The following is a 10157-nucleotide window of genomic DNA, read 5'->3' as shown; positions in this document are numbered from 1 at the left end:
AGGGTATGAAACCACCTCAAAGTTATCCTTTCTGATCGACCTATTCAAGAGTCCGTAGTAAAATAACACGAAGCTATTCTTTCCGTTCGATCTATCATAGAGTTCGTACTAGAATAACACCTTAAGACACAAATCAACCAAAACCCTAATGTCACCTAGATACTCCAATGTCACCTCAAGTATCCGTGGGTATGATTATATGATATGCATCACACAATCTCAGATTCATCTATTCAAACCAACACAAAGTACTTCAAAGAGTGCCCCAAAGTTTCTACCAGAGAGTCAAGACGAAAACGTGTGCCAACCCCTATGCATAGGTTCATGGGCGGAACCCGCAAGTTGATCACCAAAACATACATCAAGTGATTCACGTGAATATCCCATTGTCACCACAGATAAGCACGGCAAGACATACATCAAGTATTCTCAAATCCTTAAAGACTCAATCCGATAAGATAACTTCAAAGGGAAAACTCAATCCATTACAAGAGAGTAGAGGGGGAGAAACATCATAAGATCCAACTATAATAGCAAAGCTCGTGATACATCAAGATCGTATCACCTCAGGAACACGAGAGAGAGAGAGAGAGAGAGAGAGAGAGAGAGAGAGAGAGAGAGAGAGAGAGAGAGAGAGAGAGAGAGAGAGAGATCAAACACATAGCTACTGGTACATAACCTCAGCCCCGAGGGTGAAGTACTCCCTCCTTGTCATGGAGAGCGCCGGGATGATGAAGATGGCCACCGGTGAGGGTCCCCCCCCCCCCCGGCAGGGTGCCGGAACAGGGTCCCGATTGGTTTTTGGTGGCTACAGAGGCTTGCAGCGGCGGAACTCCCGATCTATTCTGTTCCCCGAAGTTTTTAGGGTATATGGATATATATAGGCGGAAGAAATACATCAGGGGAGCCACGAGGGGCCCACGAGGGTGGAGGGCGCACCCCCTGCCTTGTGCCTTCCTCGTTGCTTCCCTTACGTATAGTCCAAGTCTTCTGGATTGCTTCCGTTCCAAAAATAACTTTCCCGAAGGTTTCATTCCGTGTGGACTCCGTTTGATATTCCTTTTCTGCGAAACACTGAAACAAGGAGAAAAACAGAAACTGGCACTGGGCTCTGGGTTAATAAGTTAGTCCCAAAAATAATATAAAAGTGCATAGTAAATCCCATTAAACATCCAAGATGGATAATATAATAGCATGAATACTTCATAAATTATAGATACGTTGGAGACGTATCAGCTGTCGGCTCTGTTCGACCTCCTGAACCCAACGCAACTTTTCACTGTCGTCCAATTCCAGAAGGATATGCTAGGGTGACGGTGGACGAAATAACGGAGGGATTTGAGGACCTCGAGCTTGACCACCCTACCGGTGAAGGGGAGACTCGGCTGGGTTCTGCTCTGAAGACTCCATGCCTATGGCGGAAGGAGCTCATCAACCTTCCGAACTGGACGCCTCCGCCTCCTCCTCCTCCTCCGGCGAGTCAGGGCACTCTGCCTCCTCCTCCGCCTCCTCCTCCGGCGAGTGATCAGGGCACTCAGCCTCCTTCTCCGGCGCGTGGCGGCACTCCGCCTCCTTCTCCGCATGCGCCGGCGCGCCTGAGCAGCCAGCCTCCTCCTTCTCCGCCTCGTCAGCAAGGGCGGAAGAGACCCGCCGCCGCTCCGGCTGCTCCGGCGCGTCGTAGTCCTTCTCCTCCGCCTCGTAAGCAAGGAAAGAAGACAGCCGCAACCGCTCTGTCTGGTCCCGCGTCTAGCAGTACAGCCAGAGGCGGGAGGCAATACAGATTCGGTCCATCTCTCAAGCCTCTAGAGAAGTTACCATATGAGATGACCATGGAGGAAAACAAGAAGATCGTGGAAGCCGAAGTGAGGGACTACTTTCAAGGGGTGAAAGCAAAGAAACATCCACCTCCGGAGGAGAAGATAGATCCGGTGAAAGCAAAGCGCACTATCGATGCCCTGAAGCGAGCACCACCTTCTCCGCCGCAATCCAACTATGATCGCATTATTGAAAGGTCATATATCAAAGCAGAGCGGTCGGGAAGTACTATCAGTGATCAAAAAATTGCCCAGCTCGGCGAACAAGCGAACCAATCGTGCCCCCCGCTCAAGGTGTCTAGCGATATCGTCGCTAATCATCCGGAGATTTTGCCCAATACCAATCTTGGAGATTACCTGCCCGACGATGTACATTATGATTTCTTGGAGGTGGACGAACACAAATACCATTACGGGAAGCCTCTCGTCAAAGATGAAAGATCTCTAACAACGATGATGCGAAGATTCCATGATTGGTACATGAAAACCTACAGAGAGTCTGGGGGGATGAATACTTTGACGCTGAGAGTTAAAGAGGAGCATGACCTCGTTGGAATTGAACCGTTGTCTGTTCCATTTGAGGAGTTCTTCCAGTTTTTCAATCAAAAGGCCCTCGATAAATTAACGGTCACTTGCTACTGTCTGTAAGTACTACTTCTGTCATTAAGTCTCTATATATAGCTCAGCTCTTTCATTGCATGTATATATAATTATCCTCACTATATTATGTAGACTGAAGATCGCCGAATTGAAGAAAAGACAAATCGGTGATATTGGGTTCATTAACACAAATCTCACAGATCAATTTACGGTTAAATTTCAGGCCAAAGATACCGAGGCCAACTTGCTACGATCGTTGGTAATAAGTCAAAACGAAGATATAATACTCTTTCCTTACAACTTCAAGTGAGTGTTACTGTCTTGTGCATATTCGGTTTCCCCTATTAGTCGAGGTTATAGTAATGTAATTGATGAGTTATGCATGCGTGTGCAGGTTTCACTATATTCTCCTAGAGATTAAGCTTGAGTAGGGACTAGTAACCGTCTTAGACTCGAGACGAAAAGTTCCCCAGGAGTATGCAGACATGACTGAAATGCTCGAGAAGTAAGTTAAATTGATCATTATCGCACCATATCGGCAACTTTGTTCACTTCCTGATATCAAGTAATTGTTTTCCTTGTCTGGAAGGGTTTGGAAAAAAATCACCGCAAAAGCTCCGGGACTGTCGGCGAAGCTGCGATTTAGACACCCGAAAGTAAGTACTACTAGCTAGTTCCGCGCATCTCCTAGTGATTCAAGCGTTAGTTTCATCAATACCATTTAGCATGCTTGCTTATTAGTTTGATTGACCTCTATTTCTTGTAAAATGGTTGTGGCAGGAAGTCGGGAATAATTACTGTGGATAGTACGTTTGCGAGTCCATCCGCCACACGACCTGTGAGCGGGGCTACTCTAAAAACAATATGAAGTGCGTAAGCAATAATATTCACAATTTTATTTTATTACCATCATTTGTGTTGAGTTTCATTCATTCATATATATGTATTGACCCCCTTCTTCAATTAATAGATGTTTCAGATGCGGGATGAACTCCTAGCACCAGATCGCATGCGAGCAATTCAAGAGGAATTGGCGGCATTCTTTCTTGACCACGTGATCAATAAAGACGAAGAATACCATGTGGACCCTGAGTTCATATATAATTAGGGGATTATATTGTAAGAGATCTTATATTGTATATATGTAGCCAGTAGCGTCGGATAGATATACGAAAACTTGTTGTTCGACCAATCTCTCGGACAAGGAGAGGTCGATATCACTTCTCTCTGTATGCATATGTTCATGACGATCTTCTGTTTCCTTCATTTGCTTACTAGCTAGCGTGTTGAGTCCTCTCTATACGAATAGTACGTAGCGTCGACCAAGCACGGAGATAAGAGACGACACTTCTCTCTATTAATTAGCTAGCTAACACAATATATGAAACACCTAAATTAACCCGCCCCCCCCCCCCAAAAAAACCCCCCTAAACCCACCCCCTTTAAAAAAAACAAAAACATCAGCTCCTGCCAGCTGCTGACGCGTGGATGCCTTTTGGTCCTGGTTGGTGCTACCAACCGGGACCAAAGGCCCACCTGCCTGGGCTCGCCGCAGCGGCCACTGGAGGCCCATCTGTCCCGGTTGGTGTAAGAAACGGGACTAAAGGTATAGGGCTTATTAGTACCGACCCTTTAGTCCCGGTTCCCCGACCGGGACAAATGGGCCTTACGAACCGGGACAAATGGCCCTTTTTCTACTAGTGGAAGGCATCGTCGTGTAACTTATGCTGACCCACTCATGCTGCTTTGGGGGAAACCCTAAGATCTGGTCGTCCAGATCGGACGATGGCGGTACTGCGGTGTTGTCACTCTCTTGGGAGCATCGTTTGTGGAGCAGCGCTGGAAGATAGAGGCATGAGGTGGAGCGGCTAAGTCTTGCACGGAACTTCGGTGGAGATGTCAAGTCATGCCTGGCCGACAGGTGCTACGCTGTGTCATGCCTGGTCGGCAGGTGCTACGCACAATAGATCTTCCAGAGTCTTCGCGTTTGGATGAATGTGCACAGGGTGGTGGCGACGTTGGGCGCCGTGGTGGCGTCGACGGATGTCTGGACTGACAAGGATGATGCGGATCTCTATCCTGAAGATGGGTCAGCGGTCCGAGGGTGATGGCGGCTTCTGGCTTCTAAAATGTGTGCATGTGGTGCACGCTTTAGGTCTGCTGCACCGGCTACTGGTCCCGATACGTTATGTTGATGGATCAGCGACGACCCCGGCTTTAGATATGGGGGGTGAGAGTACTCCACATTATCGAGTTTTAGGTGTGAGTGATGGCTTCGGGTGGCTTGATGTATTTTCTTGTCAGATCTTTGTTAAATAATTAATAAAGATCACTGTATGCATCGATTGATGCAGAGGCTGGGGGTTTAACCTCCTTTTCCAAAAAAAAAATGATTGGGTTTGGCAAATGACTACTTCTGGAAATCCTAGTTAGCTGTAGCTCTCAGTTTGTGGAGGAGGCACTGGTGTTCTTTTATTCTTGATTAGATATTTCATCCGATTGTTCGTGGATCTGCAGAAGACGTCTGGCTGCTCCGAGGTAAGCCAGGCCGACCACCACTCTGTCCTTGAGCCACATAGGCCTCATGGTTTGATTACTACATATGAATTTTGTAGCCATTAGTAGTTACTTCCATTTGTTTCATGAAGGACGTACAACAAAATGGCGTACAAAAGAACAGAAGGTTGTGTCCGCCCGTTGTTACTGCCAAAACTAGCTTGCAGTCCTGTTACTATGTACATTTGTAGTCCATAGTGGAAGAAACTGTACATTTTCTCTGTGTTTCAGTTCGTGTGTTGACGCCAATTATTACTGGAGCTTGTGATGAGTTTCTGCGAGTCGCATTTGAATGCCATTGTGGTGATTGGAGATGATTCTTTCGCATGGTTTGCTAAGGTTCAAGTTTGCCAAGGCAGTATATTCTCATGAGCCATTTGTGTTTGTCTGCTGCTCGTCTACTGCATAACGTACCATGTAATCTCTATTTGTGTTTCTCATGAGCTATTTTCCAATCTCATGTGCTGCGCTGCTATTGCATAACGTATTATTATTTTTCTTCTATTTGCCCTCTACATAAGGCTGATGCATTCCACTGAGAATCCGCTAACGGGCCGCCTCTTTTTTCTTTTTCGAAAAAACTTCCAATCTATTCATCTTCAATCATGGCAGTACAACGAAGACCAGAAATAAAAATTACATCCAGAACCGTAGATCACCTAGAGACGACTATAAGCACCGAAGCGAACCGAAGGCGCGCCGCCGTCATCGCCCCTTCATCGCCGGAGCCGGGCACAACTTGTTGTAGTGAACAGTCGGGAAGTCATCGTGCTAAGGCCCCATAGGACCAGCACCCCAGAACAGCAACCGCCACTGATGAAAAATAACATAGATTGGAAGGATCCAAACCGAAGACACATGAACGTAGACGAACAATGACGAGATCCGAGCAAATCCACCAAAGATAGATCTGCCGGAGACACACCTCCACACGCCCACCAACGATGCTAGACGCACCGCCAGAACGGGGGCTAGGCGAGAAGACCTTTATCCCATCTTCAGGGAGCCACCGCCGTCTCGCCTTCCAGAGTAGGACACAAACCCTAACAAGATTGAAAGAAACGACTAAAACGGAGCCCTCCCGCCGGCCTAGGGCCACCGGAGACGAGGCGGACCTGCGCCGGCGCCGGCGAGTGGCACGAACCCTAATTTTCTTTCTTGGAGGAGGAGGAGGAGGCGGAGCCCTGGCTCTAGATACGGGCCGCCTCTTTGATTTGCAGGATTCTGAAAATACAGCAATGCAAAAAGTATATGATTGAAGTGGCACATCCACTTAAATCCAATAGTGTTTGATGCCACAGAAAAAATAAAGATATTGTAAAAGAAAGTTGGAGCGGATGTTAGATTTTCTTTGAAATGTAGTACAAAAGATTACTGAAAAAGGCTTTCGCCCCGCTTTATATATAAAGCAATGATCAACCACAGCCCAAGTACAAACGCATCCCACCACAACACACGCACACACTCAAGGCGGGATACATATGCGTTGAGCGCAGCAACACCACCCCTAGCACCACAGAGCAATCAGGGTCCTCCACCGTGAACACGCCACCGCGAAGAGATGAAGCCGCATATGACGAACCGTGTGCTCCAAGGTGGCGCCTTCAAGAAGGTTACGACGCCAACGCGCCGCCACCGCCCGACCTGACGATCAGAGTTCCCCTGGAGCAACACAATGGTCGATGAGAGCCGCGACGACGCCTTCAAGAAGGGAAGGAGCTACGCTGTCACCGGTCCGTCCGAGGATAGAGCAGGTTTTCACCCCGGTCAACATTCACCGCCACCGAACGCCACACCCACGGCGACCACGCCACCCACATGGCCATGGCCACCGGGCAGCACCGATCCACGGGCTCTGCCCAAGAGCACCGCGGAGCCACCACCAGGGCCGCCGCCCGGCCTCCAAGACCTGGATACCACCTCACCTGAGGCTCGCCGCTACCCCAACCGAAGAAACGAGCGGAAAGGACTCACCTTTCGCACCCCTGGGTGGCCCCCAGCAACGAGACCCAGTAGGCCGGCCAACGGCACCGGGCGCGAGACGAGGTCGGTCCTGCTACCGGGCACGAGACGGGGTCGGTCCTGCTGCCGGGCGCGAGACGGGTGATGGATCGCAACTGGGGGAGGACCTGCCCTTCGACGAAGGCCACGCCGAACGACGAGGGAGAGGGATCGCAAGTCAAAACGGACCGCCTACAAACGAGCCGACGCTGAAAAACCAGCCGCCGCCGCAGCCGGCCCGCCAAACTGCCGTGATGCCACCACGGCACTGTGAAACGCCGCCGCAGCCCACAGCCGGAGCAGCAGCCACGCCGGGCCGATTCCCCAACCCGCACCGCCCACCGGAAACAAAGCGTCAGATCCGGCCGACATGCTCCACCACCACCGCCACCAAGTCGCCGGCGTCAAGCGCCCACCATAGGCACGGGCGGATCCCGGCCAGCCCCGCGGCGGTCGGCAGCACCACCCCGCTGAGCGAGCACCGCAGCCGAGCGAGAGGACGGAGCCACGCCGCCCACGGCCCGCGCCATTAAAGATGACGCCCGTGAGATCTGGCCGAAGACCAGCCGTGCCGTCGCCACCTTCGCGCGAACCACCCACCACTGCGCCGCCTGATGCACCGCGGCGCCCACCACGGCGGGAGCACGCCGCCGCGCCCGTCGCCCGCACCGCGCCCAAGCCGGAGGAAGCCGCCCTGCGCCGGCCCCGTCCTGCGAGTGATCGAGGACGCCCCGCCGCCGCCGGCTGCGGGCGGGCTTTGCCCGGCTGAGCCCAGGGCGACGACGAGGGAGGAGAGGGAGGAGGGCTGGGGGATCCGGCGGCGGCGGTCTAGGGTTTCCTCCGGCCGCCGCGCGGGGGCGACACGGGAGGAGGAGGAGGGGAGGCCGGTCAGTACAAAAGATTTCGTAGGAAAGATTTCTATGGAATCCAATCCTGTAGATTAAGGGGCCAATTGTAGAAAAAATTCATAAGAATTTTAATCCTCCAGATTATTTATAGAATTTCATCAAATCAAAGGAGCCCTATCATTTGTGGTTTACGAACCAGCACCCTGATCGGCATTAGCTTGCTTCTTACAGCCGTAGTCTTCCAAACAAGCTGCAAGTGCAAGACACATTTGAGATGACCTGACTTCTTACTTTAAGCCATGCAAATAAATGCCATGGAACTAAACTTTGAAACACAAACCATTTCCAGTTCAGTTAGTATTTTTGCCTTCATTTATATATAATAACACTCTTCAAAAACACATTCGAAACATGTGAACTAGTATTTGAAAAATGTTGAATAAGTATTAAAAAAATGTTGAACATGGATTGACAAAATGTTGAAAAAGTATTTGAAAATGTTGAACAAGTATTAAAAATGTTGAATAAATATATTACAAATGTTGAATAAGTATTAAAAATTATTGAACGAGTATTTAAAAAATGTTGAACAACTATTTTAAAATATTGAATAAGTATTAAAAATGTCCAACAAGTATTTTAAAATGTTAAATTAAGTATTAAAAAATGTTGAACGGGTATTTGAAAAATGTTGAATAAGTATTAAAATGTTGAACAAGTATTTTGCAAATGTTGAATAAGCGTTCGCACAATGTTGAACACGTATGCAAAAAATGTTGATCACTTTTTTTTTGACATATATGAAAATGTAGAGTTAAAACGAAAACAAACATTAGAAAAAACAAAAATAAAAACAAAAATGGAGAAGAAGAAAAAAACCAACAAAAAATAGAGAACAAACAGTGAAAACCACGACTCATTTGGACTTAAGTGGCCTCATCCTACTACATTGTAACGAACCAAAGGATGGTCTAGGCGTCAAACGCCTTTGCTCCAAAGCCCGGGTTCGATTTCCTGATGCGCTCTATTTTCTCTTTGCACTTTTTCTTTTACTGTACATGTGCGTGAACAGCCGGACCAATTAGTGCCGAGCCTTCAGCGAGTGATCCTCTTTCAGCTCGCTTAAGGCGAGAAATAGATCTCGCGCGCATTCTGCAGCAAATACATGCCCCATCGAACAGGGTGCGCCCGACTGGGCCAGCCCATTGTGGCGTACCGCATATGCGATGGTTAAAATTAGTAAAAAGGTTGTCCGTGATAGCTGGGTCTGGCCGGCCCCATTAGTGTTGAGCCTTCAACGAGTTTCGGCTCGCTTAAGGCGAGAAATAGCTCTCTCGTGCATTCTGCGGCAAGTACATGCCCCATCGTACGGGGTGCGCCCAACTGGGCTAGCCCATTGTGGTGCGCCATGTATGCGATGGTGAAAAGTTGTAAAAAGGTTGTTCATGGTAGCTGGGATTCGGACCCGCGCCTGACACTCACGCACGCTCACTGCTAGCCACTATGTCCGAAGACATCTCGTGACAGATATACATACAATGGTTAGAAACTAATAGCAGTAGCAAACTTAACACTATTTCACAGAATCCCGAACAGTATTCCAAAATTGAAGTAATTTTCTGAACTTACGAACAATTTTTGACAACCCCGACAATTTTCAAAAATGGCGAACACACTTTCAAGTTGCCTAACTTCTTTTGTAAACAGGAAAAAAATCGAATCTGTGAACAAACTTTCAGAACATGAACAATTTCTATAATCATGCACATATTTTGAATTTTTAGAACAAATTTCGAAATGGAGAACAATTTTGAAAATCCCAAAGGAAATTGAAGTGCGAACAATTTTTGAATACGTTAATTTTTGTAATTTTTTAACCTTTCTGAAATCAGGAATATTTTTTGTAATTTTTGAACATTTCTTGGAATCAGGAACATTTGTTGAAATCCTTGTCATTACTTGAAATGTTCCGAAAAATCTGAACAAAAGCATTCTGAACAATTTTACAAAAATGAGAACATTTTTGAAATTCATTAACAACTTTGAAAAAATGCAAAAAAATGCGTTTATAAATAATTTTTGAAACCATGATCATTTTTAAAACATTTGAATGTTTTATAAACGCACGACTACTTTTTTAAGTTTATGCACAATTTTCGAAATATAAACTAAAAAAAATGAAAACAAACTTGAAAAAATAAAGAGAAAAGAAAAAGTAAAAAAGAAAGAAGAAAGAAGAAAAAAATGAACAACAAAACGAAAAAAATACTAAAAACTATGAAAACAAAAAAGAAACTTGGAAACCGGTTCTGGGAACCTTCTACAGAGTTCCTAAATC

This window comes from Triticum aestivum, chromosome 3D (assembly GCF_018294505.1).
Source record: "Triticum aestivum cultivar Chinese Spring chromosome 3D, IWGSC CS RefSeq v2.1, whole genome shotgun sequence".
NCBI lineage: Eukaryota > Viridiplantae > Streptophyta > Magnoliopsida > Poales > Poaceae > Triticum > Triticum aestivum.
This window is presented reverse-complemented; position numbering follows the sequence as displayed.